The sequence below is a fragment of the Macaca thibetana genome, chromosome 11 (genome assembly GCF_024542745.1).
Source record: "Macaca thibetana thibetana isolate TM-01 chromosome 11, ASM2454274v1, whole genome shotgun sequence".
NCBI classification, from domain to species: Eukaryota; Metazoa; Chordata; class Mammalia; order Primates; family Cercopithecidae; genus Macaca; species Macaca thibetana.
In genome coordinates, this window is record NC_065588.1 from 5,043,765 (window position 1) to 5,066,798 (window position 23,034).

General features: G+C 46.4%; 1 long non-coding RNA gene across 1 annotated transcript in view; it reads left to right on the forward strand.

Moving 5' to 3' along the window:
• The first annotated feature begins 952 nt into the window (after positions 1-952).
• The window catches only part of LOC126930465 (uncharacterized), a 36,830-nt gene continuing 14,748 nt past the window's right edge, over positions 953-23,034 (forward strand). The window contains exon 1 of the long non-coding RNA XR_007717594.1: positions 953-1,838. This is a non-coding gene — a long non-coding RNA (uncharacterized LOC126930465). The remainder of the gene's footprint in view (positions 1,839-23,034) is intronic.

Below are 23,034 nucleotides of genomic sequence, written 5' to 3' on the forward strand. Positions count from 1 at the left end.
TCTAGGGAAATTTGCATACCTTGGGAACATTTACTGCGTGTTTTTTGTTTCTGAAATGTTTAGGGGTGTGTGTGTGTGTGTGTGTGTGTGTGTGTGCCTGATTTTGTCTATGTGAGGTCCTTGATATCCTAACATACTCGTTTGACTGACATCCACTGGCATCTGGTCATCCTTTTTGGTAGGGGGATTTTGGCGTATCAGGGACCCAAAGGAATAAGTAGGACACAGAAGGAAGCACTTAGAGGCTTCCGTAGCACCAGTTATTGCATCTGGCCAGGAAGGAAAAGCCAAATAAAGATGAGGAAATAGAGAAACAAAGAGCCATGGGTGGCGGGGGGTAGTTTGCAGAGAGTCAGCAGACTCACAGACCCTCTAAGGCTGCCTAGCATCCCAAACTCCTCATCTTAACTCAGACTTGCAGAGAAGCCTAGACCTTCTACTGGCCCACAGAAGCTTACACCAGGCTAATAATATCTAGGATACGTCAAATATGAGTTGAGATTGGCATTTTATTTTCTCCTTCACTATATTTATTCATGCCTATCCCTAAGCAGGGAGCTCTTAGCAATGTAGAGCCTACTCAGTCTCAGCATCTGCAGCTCCTTAAGCCACCAGGGAGCAAGGAAGCGGAACGGCACGGCAGAGAGTCAGGTGTTGTACGTTCCTGTCAGGGCCTGCTGACTCCCATTTCTTGGAGGTTTGCTTTGCCTAAGATGTTCTTCTACTAGTTCTTAGGCCAGCAGAAAAATCCAGCTCTGTTTATTTGTATTCAACTCAGTTCCATTTTGACTCACCTCAGGAAATTCTTCATTGTGTATCAGTGACTGTGGGGGACCCTGAGACTTTACAGATGGACAAGACATCCTCTGCCCTCAGAAAGTTCTACCTGGAGTAGAGAATACAAGGAGAACAGCTCCAATTTACTGTGATATGGAGAACAGAGGTGCACACAGGCGCCAGGGGAAAGCAGGGGAGAGCTGCCCACCTGGGCTGCTGTGAGGCGGGGTGGGTGGGCAGGACGAAGGGGACCAAGACGGCCTCTCAGAGGATGTGCAAAGCCAAAACACAATCGGAGTGCCTCTGGCAGATGTCCTGGGAAGAGGGGAGAGCGTGTATCAAGGCCAGAAGTGGAAGAGACCCTGCTACTTTTGCAGAGCTGCCTATGTTGGAGACGCCCACATGGGTAAGATGTAGAGGGTTGGGGAAGCGAGACTGGAAGAGAGAGGAGGGAAAACAGAAGGGGATGAGTCAAGAGAGGCCATCAACAGGCAGATCTTGAAGGACCACATGGGCCAGAGGGGTTTTGACATGCAGGTGGTAGGAGGTCTTCTGTGATTTTACAATTCTCCTCTGCCCACCATGTGAAGGAGAGATTAGAAGCTGGAAGAAAGGCCAGGTCCATTACCATCGCCAGCCTTCACCCTAAGGTAGCTAAAGTTGTTTAGTAAGAGGACTCAAGGGCCTCCATTTCCACAGGAACATGTATACTCTGCAGTGTCAACCAGGATAGTTGATAATGACCTGGGATGCCAAGCCAAGCTCACTCAGAACCCATAGCTGGAAGCTGGCTGCTGTTCTCCTCTTTTTTAGGATGGATCCCTGGAAGGGTTAACAAAATGTAAAAGGAAGCAGAGCTTCAGCTATGTGGTATGTGAAAAGATCTTGTGAAAGAAAGCAGCCAGAAAATCTCAGGCAGAGAGCAGAGGGAGGAAAAATATGCAGAGTAACAATGGATTATAGCAAAAATGTGAACCCTTGTTAGAGAAGACACGTATGACTCACTTTTCCACCGGGAACTAAGCAGAGGAGAGCATGGTGGCTGCCTGCTGACAAGAAAGGTACAGGGGAATTTCAATGATCTGCATTTAATTCATGTCAGCTTGTTTGTGGAGTTAGGCTAAAGTTTAAGGTCAATGCAAGGAATTTGAGCACAGAAGAGAGGAGAAGTTGAGGTATCAGTTATCACGATCCACAGTGATGTAAGCGGTCTTGGCTTATGACACAAAGAGGAGGCTGGGAATAGTATCTTTGGTGGTGTTGCCTTGGGACACAAAAGGTGTCAGAATTTAGTGGTCACGGCAGCCTTTTGTTAATCACTTAGCATATGACAGGCACCATCCTTAAGCTTTACAGGCCAGTCCCTTGATCTTCACAGTGGCCGGGAAAGGTAGGTCTTATTATTAACATCCCCATTTTACAGATGAAAAAGAAAGCCGAGACACAGAGCTTATGTAATTAGCTCAAGGTTACACAACTAGTGAATTGATGAGCAAGGATTCAAATCCAGGCAGTCTGGCTCCAGAGTCATTCATAATTATCACACAGTGCCTTCTCTAGGAATGATCTGGGTAAGCAAGGGCAACCAGTTAGATAGTATGAAAATGACAGTGCATGCTCATCAGAACTGTTCATGGGCAGCATCTGAGCATTTTGACTGCATTTAGGATAGGAGGGTAGTAGGGAAAAGTCACAGGAGAAAAGCCAAAACAAGAGCTCTCAAAGCAACACACACAAACAACACAGTGCAGCCTTGCTGGAGGCAGGGAGACCTGGCATCTTCTAGAGAAAGCATGGGCAGGAAAGCCTGGGAGGGGAGGTGGAGGTCATCTGTCTGCTGGGAAGAGAACTCTCCACGGACAGCATGTGTTGGCGCAGTGGGGGACACAAGGCAAGGACTGGCACAGGGGCACTGCCACCTAGTGTCCCCAAAGCCTGGTCTTTGGGACTCCGCCTGACAGTAGGAGCCTGACTGTGGTCAGAACCAGTTCCATCCTGGCCAGGGACAGCCGGGGCAAACTTGGCCACAGAGGTATCTCACTGTCTGTGGTTTCTTTAAAGACCCGAGGTGTCTGATAGTTTCATTTGTTCATAGCCTCTTAGATGGTGAGAATTGTAAAGAAGTGTCCGCCTCCGCTAGTCTGACTCCTTTATTTTACAGATGTTTCAGAATGAGAGGTGCTCAGCTGGGCCACCTTGCCGGCTGGTAGCAGGGACGGAAGTGAGTCCCTGGTGTCCTGAATCTTGCCAGCAGCCTTTAATGAGCTGGCTTTTCTGACGGTCTCCTTTTATAAAGTGCTCAATTCAAATAACCAATTAAGTGTCTAGTTATGGATTCGAAATCAATGAGTTCCTGTGTTAACAATTTATTTTTTTGTTTTTTTTTTTTTTTTTTGCTTTGTTTCCTGGCTTTTTCCCCCCCTTTTGCTCTCCCCACCCATTCCATGTCTGACTTCTCCCTTGTTTGGCCTCCTTGTCCTCGTGATTCTTTTACTCCATTCTGGGTGGTTGCTGTTTCTTTTTTCTCCTTTCTGGGCCCTCCTTCCTCTCCCCTCCTTTCCTTCCTTCAGCCCTCTCCCTTTACTTTCTCCCTGTAGTTCTCACACACGCACAGGCGGACATGCTCACGCTCATGCTGGCTCACGTTCTCTCTAGATTTAGAGAGAGACAGAGACAGACTGGCTCCATCCTCTCCCCCTCAGGAGTGCTAAAAACCAGTCCATCTGCTGTGGATCTGCTTATTATTTGAAAGTTTGCCTTATGGAGCAAGAAGGAAGCTAGGATTCCTGTATTTTCTCAGTCTCCTCTTTAAACACAGGGAAGTAGATGTTTCTCACCTAATAAGCACATTAATAAAAACTTGGCAGGGCACAAGGAAGCCATATTGACATTCTCCTTTTAGGGGAATTAGTATAGTGCCTTTTGCAGATGGGCACTTAATGAATTTTTGATGACTGAAGCGATGATGCATGCTAGCTGTGGCTTCATCACAAGCTCACTGACTCTATGGACATCAGTCTTCTTTCTTTGTGTTATCTGTCTATGTTGAACTGCAGAGATTTTGTCAAAAGGAAGAATGAGGTTAGAGCAGGTCAGTCAATAATCTTGGGGCTAAAGTTGGAGTCCAAGAGAGGTTCAGGGCTAGAACCCCAAACTTTCAGATCTGAGTGGCCATAACTATGGAGGCATGGGGTAGGCTGGGGAGGCAATGGTGTTCGGGCTTCGAGAAGGGGGAGCTTCCACCTAGGGCTCCTCCTAAGAATTCATTCTTTCCTAATGGCCCCCGAATGTAATTCCACTGGTAAGAGCTTCTCAGTGGTAGCTTCTATTCCTACCTGGACACACCAGAGATGACTAAATGCAATTCAAGTCCTGTCCTTCTTCCTTCCCAATCCTATCTCATGCAGATCTGATTTTGTACAGGGTCCCACACCTCACCAGGGAGCTCCTCAAACAGGCTCAGGTAATCTTGCATCTCCATTACCACTCCCACGCATGCCCACTCCTTCTTTTCAAGTCCAACTTTGCTGAGCCACTGATCCTCTTGTGCTATGACATGACATGAGGTTGGCTGTCTGCAGTCTGCCCTTGTCCGGTCCAGTCTGTCCCTCTGCAGGCCAGAGCTATAAGGGGTATTCCATTTGAGTCAAATTTCAGTTACAAGTTACAAGGCCTGCTCCCCAGTTTCCCACCACGACCTGGCTGTTCTTCTCCTTTGTGGTTCTCCTTCAAACCATGCGCAAGCCAAAAGCTGGGATTCACAAGGCTAAGGTTCTGGTAGGAACTTGGACACATGCCAACTTCCAAACAAGGCTGGCAAGAACAGCCCTCCCTCCTTCACAGCAGGGCTCCATTTGGAAAATGCATATGAAGTCATTTGAAAAAGTATGGAATGCTCTAGGGAGGAAATATCTTTTTAGTTCTAGTCTTTAGGTCTTTGAGTTAGTGTTTTTACAGTTGGATTGATTGATGAGTAATGTTCTACATCCACCCTCCTCGGGAACCACAGATCACATTTTGTTGACTGGTGTTAGTAATGTCTTTGGATGCTATGGAATCAAACTCTTTTTTCCTTGGGGATTAAATCCAAAATATAGACCTCACTACCCCACTCACTCCAACTTCCTGAGATAACCTGCCTGCGTAGGTACCTTAGTCTGTTCGGGCTGCTATAATAAAATACGATGACTTGTGAATTTATTTCTCACAGTTTTGGAGGCTAGGAAGTCCTAGATCAGGGTGCCGGCATGGTAGAGTTCTGGTACATGCCCGCTTCCTGGTTCATAGATGGCCGTCTTCCCACTGTGTCCTCCCGTGGAGGAAGAGGTGAGAGAGCTCTCTGTGATCTCTTTTATAACTGCTCTAATCTCCATCATGAGGATTCCACCCTCATGACCTAACCACTGCCCAGATGCCCGAGCTCCAAATACCGTCACACAGGGGATTAGGTTTCAACACACAAATTCTTAGGGGACATAAACATTCAACCTGTTCCAATAGAACTGAATTATTTGGGCATTTTCCTGGAGTGATGTAATGGCATTCTTACTTTTCTTGAAGGAGGGGCCAAGGAGTTGTAGAGAAAAGTGACATTGCCTCCCAAACCTCTCTGCCCCTTCTGGATAAGGTCTTTATCTAGGGCAGAGCTGCCCTCCTGGAGGGGAGCAAGTGAAAATGAGTAGAGAGGTTTGGGGATGTCACCGTGACGTCAGTACCAGCCCAGGAATACAAAACATTCTGCCATGCAGCTTTCAGTCTGCATTGGAAAGGACCGTCGCACCTTCAGTGCTGAGAAACACGGCTGGGATGTCGTAAAACCGTAGAGAGGGAGCGATGCAAGTGCTCTCAGGGGCCGGAATTCCAAGCCTTCCTTTTACAGAGGAGAAAATTTTGGCCCAGAAAAGGAAAGTGGGCTGCTCAAAGTCACGCAGCTAGCTAGTGGCAGAGCTGGACAGGAGCCCAGCCCTCGGGTTCCCAGCCCAGCATGCCTTCTGCAGTGTTGGTGCCGCAGAGAGCCGGGGAGGTGCGGCTGCAGGGGCACCTCACTGAGCATGGACTGCAGGCCCCGGCTGTCAGGGCTGCTGGGCAGCTGCTGATTGTATCCGTGATTCTGCCTTCTTAGAGGCAGAGGCCCTTGAGCCAACTTGTGCCCCTCCTAGGCCCACTGCTGCCCAAGGCAGGCTTGGGATTGCAGCTTTCCTTTGGAACAGCAGATTTGCTTGTTTTGCTTAGATTTTCCTTCTGCCTCTAAAAGGCACCCCCAAATAACCCTGTGTTCAGGAACAATATTCATTAGCTTAATGAGATGTAGTAGCTTCCCGTGGGATGGAAGAAGGGGTCTCTTAGTGAGAGTCCCCTGTTGTGTGCTCTCATGCACGAATGGAAGGGAGGCTCCGGTTGGGTGGGTGGCAGGAGGCCGGAGGTCTATTCTTAGCTCTGTTGCTATGTGATGTTGTGCAGGCCACTGAGGCTTCTTGTTCTTCCTGGTTCAATCAGCTCTCGGTATTCTGCCTCCTATGCCCCGCCTTGAGCATCACCAGCCATGTCTCTTCCAAGTGAGGTGCCTCAGCTGGGTGGGCTGGGGAGGGAACCCTGTAATATCTAGATGTATCAGTCAGAGTGTGGGTGGGAAACAAATACGACACTCAGATGAGGTAATTAAGGAGCGTTTAATAAAATAAATATCTTCGAAGGAGGTGATTGGGCCTGGGGTAGCTAATGGTCTGAGAGTCCCTCTATCTCCCCTTTGGAGGCCTTCTTATCCCTTCTAGAGAGGAGGTTCGGGGGCTGGGTATCTTCCCTTCCTTCTCTAGATTCACTCTCCGGGCTCCTGTCTGCTGTGGTACGGAATGCAGCCCTGGGCCACCTTGCCTGCAGCCAGGCAGCAGGAGCCTGGTACTGGGTCTGATTCCCTGGCCCTGCCCACTGGTCATTGCTGGTTGGCCATATTTCTCCCCTGAGGCTACAGCTCCTGAGGGGTCGCTCTTTCCACGTAGCTGTCCCTCTGGGTGCTGGTAGCTCTTCCTTCCCGGGTTCCGTTTAGGACTAAGGATCTGATGAACACAGTGCTGTCTCCCTTAGGGAGCACAGAGTCTGGGGGAGGAGATATCTGCACTTACTGGGGATGACTGCTCAGTGAGAAAGGTCTGCAGTGACACAGCTTCTCAGCAGTCAGCAGAACGGCAGGGACAGAAGTCTTCTTAGAGGCAGAGGCCCTTGATTTGACTCTTGGCTAGATCTGGGGGACACAGTCAGTACAGACACTGTAGGCAGCAGGAACAGTGCATGCAGGGGCACCACTGAGCATGGGAGTGACAAGGTTGAAGAACTAAAAATTCTTTTTTATTGCAAATAATAGAAACTAAACGTAAAGGAGTTAAAGAGGAGAAAAATGAAAAAAAGAAATTTGTTTTCTCCAATATTTAAAAGGTCCAGAGGCTGCAGGTGTGGCTGGCTTCAGGCACCCACATGTAACCCTCAGGTTTCTGTCTCTCTGACTGTCTGAGCTTGCTGCCTCCTAGGCTCCTACTTCCTAGGCAGGCTTTCTCCGTTATGAAAAGTGGGGTGACAGAGGTGGGGAAGCAGAGGAGGGGGAGTCGTTCCTGGAGTTTTAGGCTCATGTGTTCCATTTAACTCGTGAATCTAGAGAAAGACAGGTGCTTCTGTCCCAGTCCCCAGATGACAAATCTCATGAAAACATGATGCTGCTGGGGTCACTGGTCCTCTTAGCCATGGGGCGAGGAAGGACATGCTTTGGCAAGTTCTGAGCCCACGCCTATCCTTGGGCAAGTGAAGGCACAGAGTCAGCACTCTTGGACCACGGAAGGAAGATTCTCCCCAGGAAAAAAGGATTTTTATTCCCTGAAAAAGTGGGGGAAGACAGGGCATTCTGGGAAGACCAAAAATATAGCTCCAGTGGTCCATTTTGCTGGGTAGAGCTGGAGAGCAGAGGCCGGGTAATGACAGCTTCCCCTGTGGCAATGGGGAGCCCTCGAAGAATTTTAAACAGAGGAGAGACTCAGCCAGACTTGCGTTTTTGAGGTATAATCTGAAAAGCAAAGCTCATCTCCAATTAAAAGAAGAAAATAAGGAAAAACCATGTAATACTTCCTAATGCCAAAAAGAAATATGCTTGGAATGATCTGCCCTTTAAGTTTCCATGACCTGCTCTCTTTCCCAAACCCATCCTGGAGACCGGCTACATCATCTAAGCACAGAGCAGGATCTGCTGGTGTGTCTTTTCAAACTGCATTTGGTTCTTGCTTGCGCAGGGTCTGTTTCCGTCTGGGGCTTGAGGGCCAGGACCCATGTGTCTGATCGCTGGGCTGGGCTCGAGTTCAGCCGTCTCTGCAGAGCTAGGAGTGTTTGGAGGCATATCCTGGCTGGGACACTGATAGGCAGCCTCCCCGAGCTTCTGCTTTCAGGCCCCCCTCCTCGTGTGCCTGTGAGTCACACCAGGGCTTTGTCATACTCAATGCAGGCCTAAGCCACACGATCTGCTCTCCTCACAGCAGGCAATTGGTCCTGACACTGTCTAATTGCAAAATCATTTTTCATTTGTCAAGACCCACCTGCCTCTGTGCAAAATAGAGACTGACAGTCGGGTGGGGGTGGACATGTATCAGTGCAGAGGCAGCAGCGACGTTCTGCTGAGTGACTGCTGGGGCAGAGTCTTCTAGAAGGCGATGCTGGGAGGGAGGGGGGCTAAGGGCTTAGACTCTGAAACGGGACTGCCTGGGTTCAGCTGCAGATACTGTCCCCGACTAACTGTGCCATCTTGGGCAGGTTGCTTAATTTCTCTAAGCTTTGACTTTCCTCTCTGTAAGATGCAAGATAAGAGTACCTGCCTCATAGCGTGTGTGGATGATACAAGATGATTATACAGCTCTCAGCACAGTGCCTGTGTCAATAAATGTCAACTCTTATCAGTGTTCCATTTTTTCCCACCTTTTGATTAGATTCCTGTTTCGGATTAGATCTCTCTCTGCTGATAGATGTTATTCTCCTCGGGTACTGAACTGTCAGTGGGTGATTGGATTAGCTGGCCCAAGCCTGAAGAGAGGAGGCGAGAAGCTTTCTCTGTGGCTGTGGCCTCTAGGGCACATCCTCATGACAAGACTTCCTTCTTACCATGAAATTCCCAGCCCGTTAGGAAGGAGTAGAGATAAATACAGAGCTGGAAGGGACATGTTGTTAATTTAATTTGCAGAAGTACTTGGTATACAAATATTTTTACAGGTTCCTTATTTATTAACTCAGGCTACAGGTTGCAAACCTCAATATTTTAATATATCTCCTCTCCTGGGGTTATATACAGTGAAAATATATGGCTTATTTATCTGACAGAGAGTTTTTAGGACAATATGTATATTTTTGGATTCTAGTTTTCTGGCCTTAGGGAACTTCGAAATGATCTTTCCTTTCCAGTTTGGACCAATGGAGAAGTAGGATCTCATTGTTGGAAAGATGGGGATCAAATTATTAGCATTTTTTAGTGATAAAGTAAAACTGGAGAACAAGACTTGACCTGTGGTCACAATGAGGTGCTCTGCAGGTTTTAGCTCTGAATTCAATTTGGCCATGTGGTTGGAGGTGGGGGTGGATACAGCTGGCCTCTCGCATAGGGTGGAGTCTCTTGTCACATGGAAGAGGAGGTGGGGCCTCTATGCCCTTGGCCCACACCAACAAATCCAGAACCCAACCTGCTCCTTCCCAGGGTCCCCACTGAAGGAAGTGACACAACTGAGCACCCACCTGCTGGAGCTGACAGCCTTCCAGCCTCTCTGTCCTGCCATATCTATCTCACGTAAACCATTCCTCAGCCCTCTGCTACTCTGACCTGATCCTAGCCATCCTCATTTTTTGTTTGGCCAACCTCGACACCTTCCCAGCTGCTCTCTTTGCTCCCCCGCTCACCACCATAGTTCCTCCACGCAGCAGCCAGAGTGATGGTTTAAAACTACCCTTCACCTTATTTTACTCCTCCACTCCAAACTGCTCATGGTTTGCCATTAGAAGCAAAATCTAAGCCCTTCACCTTTGTCTTGGAGGCTCTTCATGATGGCCACTGCTCACTTCCCTGATCTTATCTCCTCCTGTCCTCTCACCCCACCCTCATGCACACTGCTTCAGCCACTGTGCCTTCTTGGGCTTGTGTGGGCACTCCAAGCTCACTCTTGCCTCAGGGCCTTTGCACAGGCCGTTCTCTCTTTGGTGCATTCTCCTCCAGGATCTTTGCCACATCATTGTATCCAAGTCACTGCTCAGCTGCTGCCTCCTCGGAGACACCTCCCCTGACCACTCTCTAAAGTAGCTGTCCTCTCCATCACAATCTTTTCCTTTATCTCACTTATGTCACTTGTCACTGCTTGCCATTATAATATGCATTTGTAAATGCATATTTGTTTAGAACTTTGATTTCCTGCTATTTCCCCAGAGCCTAACACAGGGCTGGACATCAGGTAGGAGCCCAGCAGATGTGCACTGAGTGTATCACTTCTGTCTCCAGGAAAGTCTGAAACGGAAAACCCTGAAGGGGCTGAATGACACCTGCTCAGATCCTTCTTCCAGGCTCCCCGCTCAGTTCAGCCTCTGTTCCCTCGTGTCACGAAGACAGGAGAGAGCTCATTCTCACGATGCTCCAGAGAGGCTGCTTAGCACTGTGGGCATTATCACTGGTGCCATTTTACAGATGGGAAAACCGAGGTTTAGATTAAATCGCTTGCTCTAGGTTGTAGGGGTTTGCATGTAGCAGAGCCCTAATTCCATTTTATGTCTCCATGCTCTTTGCTTCTCCATTCTGTTGCCTTTTGGGTTCAGGTACTGGTAGATTTTCTTCTCTTTTAATCCTCACCACAACCTTATGAGATGCCCATTTTGCAGCTGAGAGAGCTAGAGTTCAGACGGTTTACGTTTCTTTCCCAGAGTCACTCAGCCTGAAGTGGTACAGCAGAATTTGGAGTAGAATAGCTTGGCTCAAAGCCTTTGCTTTCCATCATGCTCCACCCCATGGCCTCTCCTTTGGAGGCAGAGACCGCCAAAGGGTACAATGATGCCTACAGTTATCATCGTGACGATCAGTGGGAGGAACAGTGGGGGCTCTGGAAATGTAATACAAGAGAAGGAGAAGAAGAAAAGGAGTGACAGTGGAGGCACTTTGGATTTTTTTCTTGGCTGCAGTAGACCCTGTGAGTAAAACCTGAACAGGACGTAATGCCTCTTTAGACTTTGTTTTATTTAACTGTCTACCAGCAGGGTTACGTGGATGAACGAATTAATGAGAGAAAACCCCTTAAAAATGCAGGTTTTAATCTTCACAGGTGTGACAAGCTGCTGTTTGTTTTGCCTTAACTGAATTGAACCACTTAAAAATATTTTCTTTTTTGGTGACATGATATACAATATAATAATCTAGGAAAAAGCAACTCCCCAGATTTGGTTAATTTATGTCATTCCTCAACTGAATAAAAGTGGACTTTTCTTAAAACGTGTGTGATAAAGCATCTGTTGGGAAAGAAGTATGGGCCGTAAATAAGCCACGTCCATCCTTCCCCCCAACCCCTGACAACCTTAGGGAGGGCATCTTCTCCTCTTCCCACTATTTCTCCACTGATGAAGGAAAAGCTGAAATGTAAACATATATGGTTGCTCATTTATTTTGAGAGCAAAAGCTCATTCTCCCCACTGCAAAGGCAGTCTTGGTTTCATCACTTTTTCTGCAGATGAGGCGACATATTGTATAGAAGTTGAATACCTGGGTTTGAGTCCTGGTTCCTTTGCTTTAGGCTCTCCCGCTCCTTAATCTCTCCGTATCTCAGTTATCCATCTACAATAAGGGGATTATAAGAGTGCCTACCTCTAAGTGTTGTAAAGATGCAATAAAATAATGTGTATAAAACTATTCTACCTGGCACATATTACAGGCTTAAAATGCAATTCATAATAACAATAGTGGTAATAATAATAATGATCATAATAATGTAATAAACATAACAAGACATTTTTCTTTGAAGTTAAGTCGTAAGTGGTTAGTTTCATTTTATACTTTAGAAAATTAAGACTTCTGGCCACAAGTCAGAGATGACTCCAAGAATGAGAACAAGACTCCTATGTCCTGGGTGGGGAACACACACTCTCAGCTCCACGGACTCACCTTCTCTTGCCTGGGCTCATTCCCATCACTAGGGAATCAAGGAAAGGTCTGTGGATTTATCCCCGGTCAGAAGAGGCAGAGGACTTGGACCTCTCTAAATTGTAAATGAGAAGAACTTAATGAGTTTGTAACAAATACAGACGGTATTGATTTCTCCAACTAGACATATGGTTTCCGGAATCAACGTGGAACAAAACAAGGTGGCATGTCCACTCCCCACTAGAGTCTCAGAGGCCCCCTCTTCCACTAGCCATTGCCCTTTGATTTGTATAAATGGCTGGCAGAGGAAGGAAATCCACGGGCCAAATCCTACAGGTTCAAGCTATGTACTGTACCTTACCACACTTCCTCCAGCAAAAAACAAAAACCAAAACAAACCCCTATCAACTGGCTTAGTAAATGAGGATTCAGAAAGAAACACAATTTTCGTATAACATGAATCCTGCCCTAATTGTTTCCATCTAATTCAAGAAGGAACTTGACAAATACAGCAGGAAGTGAATGCCCATAGAACTACACTTATCACTGAATTAAGTACTTTCACAAAAGAATTTCTTGATTACAAAGTACTTGCATACATGTTTTCTTACTTGGCATTTTATAATAATTCTGTGAGATGAGCATGGTAGGTGTTATCACAGTTTTATAGATGAGGAGACTGAAACTCCAAGTGCTAAGGGATGTAGCCAGAATTTCACATTTGCAGAAAGAAAAACAAGGACCTAAGCCCCAGTCTTTTGACTCCGTATCTAGTAGCCTTTCCGTGACACCATGCTCAGAGCAAGTAGAAAAGTCTACTTGCTCAAGGTCATGAGTAGCTGAGTTCTTGGTCCATTGTTTCTTCCAGCACTCCACTTCCAGTTTTAATTTCTTTAGAGCCATTTTTTTTCTGAAAAAGTCAACTGTTCTTTACCTTAGCTTAAAATTGTACTTCCTAAATCTCAGAGGAGAAAGGAACCTATGGAAATCCATCTCCTTGTCTATATGTAGTTTGACCTTCAGTGACCTTCAGATGGAAGCCAGTGGTTCAAAAACAGTTCTCAGTTCTCTGTAACTGACTCTTCCTTTTTATGACCCTGGGACACTAACGCAATCCACTTGTTCTAAATGTTATGTTCACAGTCCCCGCCATGATCCTTGCAGAGATGAGAACTGTGACTACTGAATTCTTTATGAAATTTATTGGGGTTATAAGAATGTTCAGTCGGGACCTCCGTAACCATCTACTCAGGCACCATAATCCCTCTTCCTTCTACTCATCCTCATAGGAAGTACGTCACAACTGCTTGCTCATTTTTTTTCTCTCTTCTTCAGACATTGGGTCAGTTATTTGCAAGGGCTGGTGCACTTTTAGAGCAACATAATCATCGTAAGATCTCTGGCCTAGAGCCTTGGTTCTTAAACATTAACGGTCCTGAGACTCGCTAAGGGACCTTGTTAAAATGCAGATTATAGGCACCAGCTCTTGAGACTCTGGTTTGGGGGTTCTGAAGTTGATATCCGCAGGATGCATTTTGGATGAGCTCCTTCAAGGATTCTGATGCAGGTATAACTTGGAAAACAGCTCACGAGCTGAGCAGTAATTTTAAATGATTGCAGAGATAGGCATGGATTCTGCCACACGGCAGGACCCAATGCATACTATGTGACCAGGTGAGTATATTGTCCACTTCAGAATGTATTTTTCTTTTTTTTTTTTTTTTTTTTTTTTTTTGAGACAGAGTCTCGCTTAGTCGCCCAGGCTGGAGTGCAATGGCGCGATCTCGGCTCACTGCAAGCTCCGCCTCCTGGGTTCACGCCATTCTCCTGCCTCAGCCTCCCGAGTAGCTGGGACTACAGGCGCCCGTCGCCTCGCCCTGCTAATTTTTTGCATTTTTAGTAGAGACGGGGTTTCACTGTGTTAGCCAGGATGGTCTCGATCTCCTGACCTCGTGATCCGCCCGCCTCGGCCTCCCAAAGTGCTGGGATTACAGGCGTGAGCCACCGCGCCCGGCCAGAATGTATTTTTCTTAAAGTGACTTTTCTACCACTACTAGGCATAGACAAGATTATTTTTTAGAGTAGGCAGAGGGATTGTTCTGAAGATCCTCTGCTGGGAAAACAGATTTGATCACCAGCAATATGTTAAGTTTTGTAAAGAACGGCTTAGGACATGGTCCAATAAATAATAGGCTATGCAACTTGCTCTAAAATGCAGTACCAAGATGTACAAAAAAACAATTGCAACCCTCAGGGGATTCTGCCACTCACATTGGAAAGATCACTAGCCATATTGCTGTGACATTTCAGAGAAAGGAGCAATCATATTCAGCTGGGAGGTCTTGGAGCATTTTGCAGAGAGAGAGGATGTGGCTGAGACTTCTGGGCTGAGTCTAATTTGGGTAAGTGGGAAAGGGGAGGGCATTTCAGGTGATGGTATATATTGGAGCAGAGCATAACTGTGAGAAAGCAGCTCTTCTACGGATAGTAGTGAGTTGGTTGGCATGGTCAGAACTTATGAAAGCAGGGAAAGGGACAATAGCTAATGTAGAGAGGTTACATGTATATGTAATTTTATTTAATTCTCACAACAGGTCTCCAGGGAATGCAATACTGTTCATATGGTATGGAAAGAAGTTCAGGAGAAAATTAAATAGTTCGCGATCGCAGAGCTAGCTCAAGGCAGACCTGGGGTTTGTACCCAGCTCCCGTGAATGCCAGGCCTGAATGCCGGAAAACTCACCCTACCACCCCTTCCCCGGTAAAACTGCTGGCGAGCCCTGAATGTCAAGCTTAGGGTTTCATGCCCAAGCTGCAGACAATGCGTGTCTTGAAAAGAAGGGTCTGGAGGCCAGGTTCCATCCCAGAAGCCTATCCAGGTCTCTCTCTGTATCCTTGGTATTTCTTCTGGAACCGTGGCCCTGAAGAAAACTACAACCATACTATTTGGACCTGTCAGACCCTGTTGGCTTTTTGTTGTGTGCTAACAAAATGTCATGGGCAAGCAGGTGGAGAGTTTTGCAGATTCATTCTTCAGTAGCAATTTTCTAATTAATATTGTCACCACATGGCCCAGTTATGTTGCAGGAGCAGGCAGGTGTCAGCAGTGTGTGCCTGAGTGTGTGTGTGTGGAAGTGGTTGATAAATCAGCAGATTTTCCATGTGAACAAAGCCGGGATCTCCAACTGACATCTTAATTCTAGGGCTCAGAAAACCCAGAGCAGGGATAACGAAATGTCCTGCCTGTAAGTAGCAGGCTAAGAAACTCCTCAGCTCCACGTGACAAGAGCGGCCATGCTGACATCTCTGGTTATGGATTTTCAGCAGGAATTTTGTCACTCTCCTGTGTAGGAAGTAGTAGTGGTGGCACATTCTTGTCCAGTAAAGAATCTGGTCAGACAGTTCCCAGACAAGCAAACAGGATAGAGATGGCATGAGGGTGACTCTAGTTTTTCAATAATGTGTGTTCCTTATTGTGTAAATGCAGTATCAATTTAGGCAGAAATTTTTTCTTCCTAAATTACACAGCATTTTCCCATGTCATGTAATCCTCACAAGGGTCCTTGGAATCAAGTCTTTATGATCAACTCCATGTTGCCAATGAGGAAACTAGGGCTCAGATACATCAAATATTTTGGCTGAAAGCTCAATAAAAATTAATGAGTTTGAGAACCACTAGAACCCACATTTATGTTCTTATTTATGTTCACCCATTAGCCTATTCATTTATGCTTCCACTCATTCATTCATTCATTCATTCAATGTTCATTGATCACCTACTACATTCCTAGCATTGAGTTTGGTTGTGGAGCTCCCAAGATAAAAATGTGGAGTACTCTGAGTTCCTTGAATAGAGGGCTAATAAAAGAAAGAGCAGGTCACTTATTGGCTCTTTCTTTGAAACTGTAATTGGTGTGATTTCCACTAACATTTAAATCCAAATAAGCAATATTAGGAACCCATTAGTCTTCCGGTCAATTCTCCAGTCTCTATCACCCTTGCTTATTTATCTGCACACTTCTGGGTGTTCTGTTACCTGCCCTAGGTCAATATTTGCCTCAGTTCAATATTAATTACTTCCTGGATGCATGCATTTCCTTTACCTTGGTTCCTAAAAAGAAAATTTTAAGATGTATTTATGCATTGAGTCGACATCAGATCATTTTTCAGCATGAGTCATCTCCTCAAAGGTTGTCCCTCACTCCTTTTTTCCTAACCTTCATGGAAAAGATGATTTAATTCCAGATCGTCAGAACTGCAGCCCTATAGGATGAAACCTGCTTTTCCCTCCTCCATGCCCCCTCTGCAGTGAGGCTGTAGCATTCATATCACACAGTGCCTTGGACTGTAGGTATGTGCCTACATGTTCTATCTTCTTTATGAGATGGTAAGTTCTCTGAGTGACAGAATCATGATGTATTCATCACTGCATCCTCTACAGAACCTAGCACGTTCCAAGATCTGTTAAAAGTGCTCAAGAAATGTTTACAAATGGAGGTCCCAGACTGACAAAGCTCGTCTCTTTAAAAGACTTGTTCTCAGGAGTACAGTAGGTGATGGCCTAAGTGCCCTCCACTCTAAGGAGTGCTGTCTCGACAGCGACTCCAGCAACCACCTCCTGACCCGATGAGCTTCTTTTCATTAACCCACAATCTTCCCGTTGCAAAGCACTTCTTTTTCTCTCTCCCATGTTACTTAACCATTCTTGGGCTCTCCAGGCTCTTTGACGAATAGAAATGTTCCTACTTGGAATTAAGCTGGAATCTTTGGTCAGAGCATCTTGGTAACTCATCAGGCCACATCTGAGGTTTACACTGGTTATGTGGTGTTTTTTTCTGTTTCTACCAGAGGCACTTTGTGTGGGTATTGAGTGTATCCTTAATAGAGCACTCAGAAACCTGGTCAAGATGAGAAAGGACACTGATGCCCCATAGTAGGAACAGAGAATCAGGGAGAGAGTGGAATGTGAACCTCTATATTCAAATCAAAGACGTGGGTGAGGCTGGGGATCCACGACTGCTGCTGCCCGGGGATGGAGTGGGGATATTTGACTTGGTTAGGCAGGGTCAGGATTTTTATCACTGAAGGCTCAGGCTTCTCTGAAGGCAAAATTACAAAGTTATTGGGAACTATCATAATGGTTTACTCCAATTTATGGACGTGTTTAGTCAGCCCCTCATCCTCTATGAGTATCCAAAAGTGAACAGGAGCTGTCTATTTGGAAAAGCAGCCATTTGTTCTGTAAAGGTGTCTCTTCTTTGGGAAAGGCTACCACTGAGGTTATTGGGGTTTACCAGGTACTAAGAATTTACCTGCATCTTAGGCTGTGTAAGGGAAGCTGATCTAGAGAAACCAATTATGCTAAAACTTTGGAAAATATTGACCTGTAGCTGGGTCCCACAGAGCAGTTTTGTAGTGCTGAAGGAAAGGAGAGCTGGACATGGACTTCGCTCTTCCAAGGACTTCTGTTAGATTTGATCAAGCTACTTAAGCCTCGCATCCTTCTGTTTCCTCCTCTGTAGAGAGGACACACTGGTTTCTAAATATTTAGGTTGGTGTAAAAGTAGTTGCAGTTTTGGCCATCACTTTGAATGGAAAAACCGCAATTTCTTTTGCACCAACCTAATACTTATATACCTTTGGGACCAGATAGGCAATGTTATTAGAATAAGTGTTATTGAGGTGCAGGGTAATAGTGAGGTAAACTGAAGGGTTCAGGACATGTACAGAGACTCAAAATAAAAACAATTCAATCCACCAATTTGCAATCTCTATTCTAAAGTGTTGGATCTTCTCCTGGGAGAAAAAGTAATATAGAAGTTCAGGGTATTGTTATCATCAATACATACCCAGTCAATAGAATTATTTAAATGCTCCTGTGGATAGAGGCCCATACTGGTTTGTGCTGCTGTAAAGGAGTACCTGAGACTGGGTAAGTTATAAAGCAAAGGGATTTATTTGGCTCACAGTTCTGCAGGCTGTGCAAGGAATATGGCACCAGCATCTGCTTCTGGTGAGAGCTTCAGGAAGCTTCCATTCGTGGCAGAAGGGGAAGGGAAACTGGTGTGTCACATGGTGAGAGAGGGAGCAAGAGAGAGAGAAAGGAGAAGTGCGATGCTCTTTTAAATAACCAGCTCTCACATGAACTAATAGAGTGAGATCTTATGTGTTATATATTATAGTGGGGAAGGCACCAAACCATTTATGAGGGATCTGGCCCCATCACCCAAACACCTCCCACTAGACCCCACCTCCAACACTGGGGATCGAACTTTAACATGAGATTTGGAGGGGTCAAATATCCAAATGATACACATACTATGTGCTGCTGAAGAAAACAAAATAATTTTATGATATCATCTCTATTGTTGAAGATTTAAGTATTTGGTCTAACTGCATAGACAGATGTCCATCCATCCATCTGTCTACCCCTCCCTCCCTCCTTCCATCCATTCATCCATCCTCCTATTCAAGAAATATTTGTCTAACATCCCGTGTGTGCCTACTTCAGGGTTGGAACCCCAAGGTCAGTTTACAGTGGTGCACAAAAACACAGGGTCCCAGTCCTCCTGGAGGTTGTATTTATTAAATACATATTAAGCCCTGTAAGAGAGCCTGGAGGACATAATAAAGGCTAAAATGTGGACCCTGGCCTCAAGTTGTTCATCTGTTGGCGGGACCCCTACTCCTGACATGCAGTGGTAGTTGCCGGGGTAGAGGCGTGTGGCAGCAAAGAGAATGAGAGGTTATTCCCCTAGGAAAAGATCAAGGCGGACTTTGTAGACGAAGTAAGGTTTCATGAGTCTTTAGATTTTGATAAATAATGCAGTTTCTGGACTAGTGGATACAGGTGAGTGTTAAGGGAAGAAGGTATGTGAGGGTAGCGGGGGTGAAAGAGGAGGAGATAAGGTTGTAGCACCATGTGACTAAAGTCTGACATGAGACATGGAAAACAGGCTGGGAGATAGGTAGTGGACATCCGACATGTCTTATTAAGGAATTTGCTTGTTATTTCTTATTATCAAGGAGTCATGAAGCATTTTTGGCTGGAGTGACATGATCAGGCTCTGAAAACAGCTTCCCTCCTCTCCCGTCTTAAAGGGGCTCTTCATTCCCTATTCTCCCCCGTTTTTTTTTTTTTCTCCTGCCTCCATGAACAAGTGTCCCTGCTTTTCTACCCCACAGCCTGAGGATGGCTCCTCCGTATAAGAAACTTTGAGCTTGTTCCTTCAGGATTCTTCTGTTATGTTTCTTCATCAGAATCTTTCTCTCCCCTGCATTTTCCAAACGTTCCTACGTGGCTGGACCCTTCTTCCATTTCTATAAACGTATGTGTTCAATTTCCCCTCCTAAAATCAAAATGAGACACCTTCTCTAGCCAGGCCCAGAGCAGGTACTTCGGTTAACGATCATGGTTATAACGATTGCCGTTCCTGCGAACCACTGCCTTATCTTGTCATCTTGTCCTTTGGTCTCACTTCATAGCCATCTGCTTACACTTTCTCCTCACTCACTGATTCTTAACCCCTTGCAATCTGGTGTCAGCCTCATTCCCCAGCAGGATCTGGCCTGTCCTCCTGATTGCCACATGCCTTGGCCCGTTCTCAGCAATCACGTCCCCATCCCTCTGCTCTTCTGATGTGCTTGAACCAAGAGATTTCCTGAGCTTCCTCCAGGTTAGGCTGATTTTATCACCCTTCATGTGTGTCCCAGAGACCCTGTGGGTACCACAGCCCACTCTTCTTGCCATGTTTGCCTGAGATTGCCTGTGTGGTTGCTCTTTGCTCCTCAAAGGCCAGGACGATACCTCCCTCACTTTGGATTCCCAGTTCCTGGAATAACCAGTACCTAGGGCTGCCTGGTGTGACAACCACTATCCACCAGGGGCATTCACATCAGACACGTGGCTATTCTGAATTGAGATGTGCCGTAAGTGTGAAATATACATGAGTTTCAAATATTTAGTACAAAAATGTAAAATATCTCATGAATAATTTTCAGTAAATTACACTTAACATGATTATATTTTGGATATACTGGGTTAACTAGAATATGTTATTAAAATTAATTTCATCTGTATCTTTTTACCTTTTTAATGTGACTATGAGAACATTTTAAAGTACATATGTGGCTCCCATGATGGTTGTGTTGGAATTGCTAGCCTAGAACATTGCTGGGAAAAGTAGGCCTAAAACCATGGCTGCTGAGCTGAGTGGAGTTGAGTTGGGTGACGCCCTTTCTTCTGAGCCTCCGTTCCTGATGTTGGTGGTGAACCCATTCCTGGTTCTCCCGCCTCTCTGACCACTCTTTTTCCCCTTTCATCTCCTGCCTCTGATTACTGGTCACTCCCAGATCTGCACCTTTTTTGCAGCCCCTGTGTATCCAGCATATTAAGGTTGAGCTAAGAGGGTGAATAAACTCACAAGACATATTGATATTTTAAAAGCAAAATGAATGAAATTAAAAGAAAAAGGAAGGCGTCGCTAGCACATGGCAAGCGTTAGCCATTGAAGGCGTCTGTGGCGAGGTGACCTTTCGCAGGAGCTCCTGAAGGCGAGACACACAGACTGGCAGGCTGGCAGGCACAGCCCCTCCACCCACTTACATAAAGGCTCCTGTGAAATGGAGAGCAGTATTTAAAGTGCATGGAAGGTCATGGATTTAAAACTGAGAGACCTTGAAATCTAGAAGAGTTTGCTTTCGTAACTGCCTTGCTTGGCCTCTCCAGGATGGGAACAGCAGTGCTGCAGGGCTGGCAGGGAGGCCGAGGCCTGGCAGTGCCAGGACCCAGAAACAACTTCTGTGCCTTGAGCTCCCAGACCCTTGAGTCCTGCTCCTGGAGAAAGCGGCTGCCAGCAGCCAGTGCAGCTCCAGGCTGGGCAGAGTCCTTCTCGGCCTGAGCGCCGTCTCTCTGTTTTGAGTGCTGCAGCACATGGTGGTCAGAATTAGGAAACATGGGTTCTCTTACTGCTACCTCAGCTTGCCCTGAAACTGATGAAGTCCCCTAACTGCTCTGTGCCACGGCATGAAAGCCGTTTCCTCTGCCTTCTCAGAGCTGGGGAAGATGAGTGATAACATAATGAAAAGGAGTCTGAGATTCTCTAGGAAAACGCAAGCCCCTAGGTAGAGCTTTTGTTGCAGTTTATTATTTTAGAGATGAAATCTTTATCACCCAGGCTGGAGTGCCGTGGCATGACCATGGCTCACTGCAACCCCGAACCCCCACACTCAAGCAATCCTTTCGCCTCAGCCTCCTGAGTAGCTGGGAGCACAGGTGTGCACCACTGCACCTGGCTAATTTTTAAATTTTAGTTTTTAACTTTTAATTAATTAATTATTAATTAATTTTGGAGATGAGGTCTTGCTATGCTGCCCAGGCTGGTCTCAATGTTGCCAGGCTTATGTGATCTGCCTGCTTGAGCCTCGTGAGTAGCTTCGGATTACAGGTGCATGCCACCGAGCCCTGCACTAGATAGAGTTTTGTTATCAGGCAAGCTGGAAAATATTTAACCAGGTTAGGGTAATCCCCAGCTCTGTTTGCCCCCAGTCAATGGCAGGGCTTAGATGAGTTAAATAATGGTATTACTAGCTAACACTTACAGGGTACATCCCTTGTTCTGGTCCCCTTGCTGGCTAGATGCACCTGTGAGCTGGACATTAATGATGGCACTATACTAATAAGGAGGCTGATGCTAAAAAAAAGTGCACAGGGAAGAAGCAGAGCTGGAGCCTGTGTGTCTCATGCTCTTTTCACTGTTACCATACACAATTCTCTGGGAAGCTAGGGGCCCCAGAGCTGTGTTAGGGGCTTAATTTTTATATAACAACGATCTCTTCCAGCCCGATTTTATGTGGCCCAGGAACTCTTATGATTTCATAGGTAGATGGTAAGTGGTCATCTCAAACATTTAAGGGCTCCATTACATTCATACATTTCCAGTAAAGTGAACTGGACAGGACTATTTCAACCCACTTCGCAGATGGCGCACCTGAGGCTCAGCGTGGTTAAGTGTCACATTCAAGGTCACCCAAGGAGTGACTGATCGGGCTGAGTGTCTGGACTCTGAGCTGTGACCACTGAAAGGAGCTGTTGCTTCCCTCTGCAGAGGTTTGAAATTGAGTGGGGGTACCAGAGGCAAGCTCCCGGAACAGAGGCTCTGGCTCTTCCCAGGCTGCCCTGAAGGCTGGGGAAGGGAGAGGGCTGGTGCCTCCCGCCCTAAAATGTGCCATTTGCCTGCATGCGTCCTGGCGTGGTGGTGCCGTCCTGTTCTCCCGTGCTGTCCCTCAGCATGAGTCTTTCCACGGGTGGAGGACCCATCATTCAGGATTGTGGTGGCGTAGAAGAAAACACACGGCAGCCTCCTGCGTGGCGTCACTGGCATCTTCCTTAGCTTGAAAACCGCCTGGAAACAGGTGATTCATGATGGCCTCTGCTTCCAGGCACGATCGCAGCCGGATCCCAGGCAGCCCGCAGAAGGGAGAGTGTAGTACTGCTCTTCATGGACTGGGGGAGGATGACTTCAGTACCTCAGGGTAGACGGTCCTTTATATCGCAGCTGAAATGAAAGAGGAAAATGAGAGTAAATGGGACTCTCTCCTGAAGCATTTTAAAGGAAGTGGTGGAGAGTGCCTGCCTCGGGTGGCTGGCACCGAGCAAGACTTTGGCAACAACTGGGGTGGCCAGCAGATGGGGGAGACAAGGCCCTGGGGCTGAGGGCACCTACACGGTGGCCGAGGTTAAGCCTTTGTGGAAGTCCTTTCATTCTGCAGACAGAGAAACTAGGTTTCTCAAGCGGTGGATCACCCTGACCAAGTCACAGGCCAGGTCAGAGGGCTTAGTGATTGTTCCTTCTTCCTTGTTAGACTCAACTCGAATGCTCTTCTGTTCACTCTTGGGACAACAGAGTCCTTGTCCTCCAGATCTCAGCTCAAGTAGCACCTTGTCCAACAGACTGCCGAGCGCTGCGTCCCTGTTGGTCACTCACTCTCTACACGTCACCCTGGCTGACTCTCCTTATATTACTTATCTCTGACTGAGTCTCATTTTTTTACTTACTTGTTTATTTTCTGTAATTTCCCATTGGAATGGGAATCCTGTAAGAGCAAGATCCAGTCTTTTTGGACCC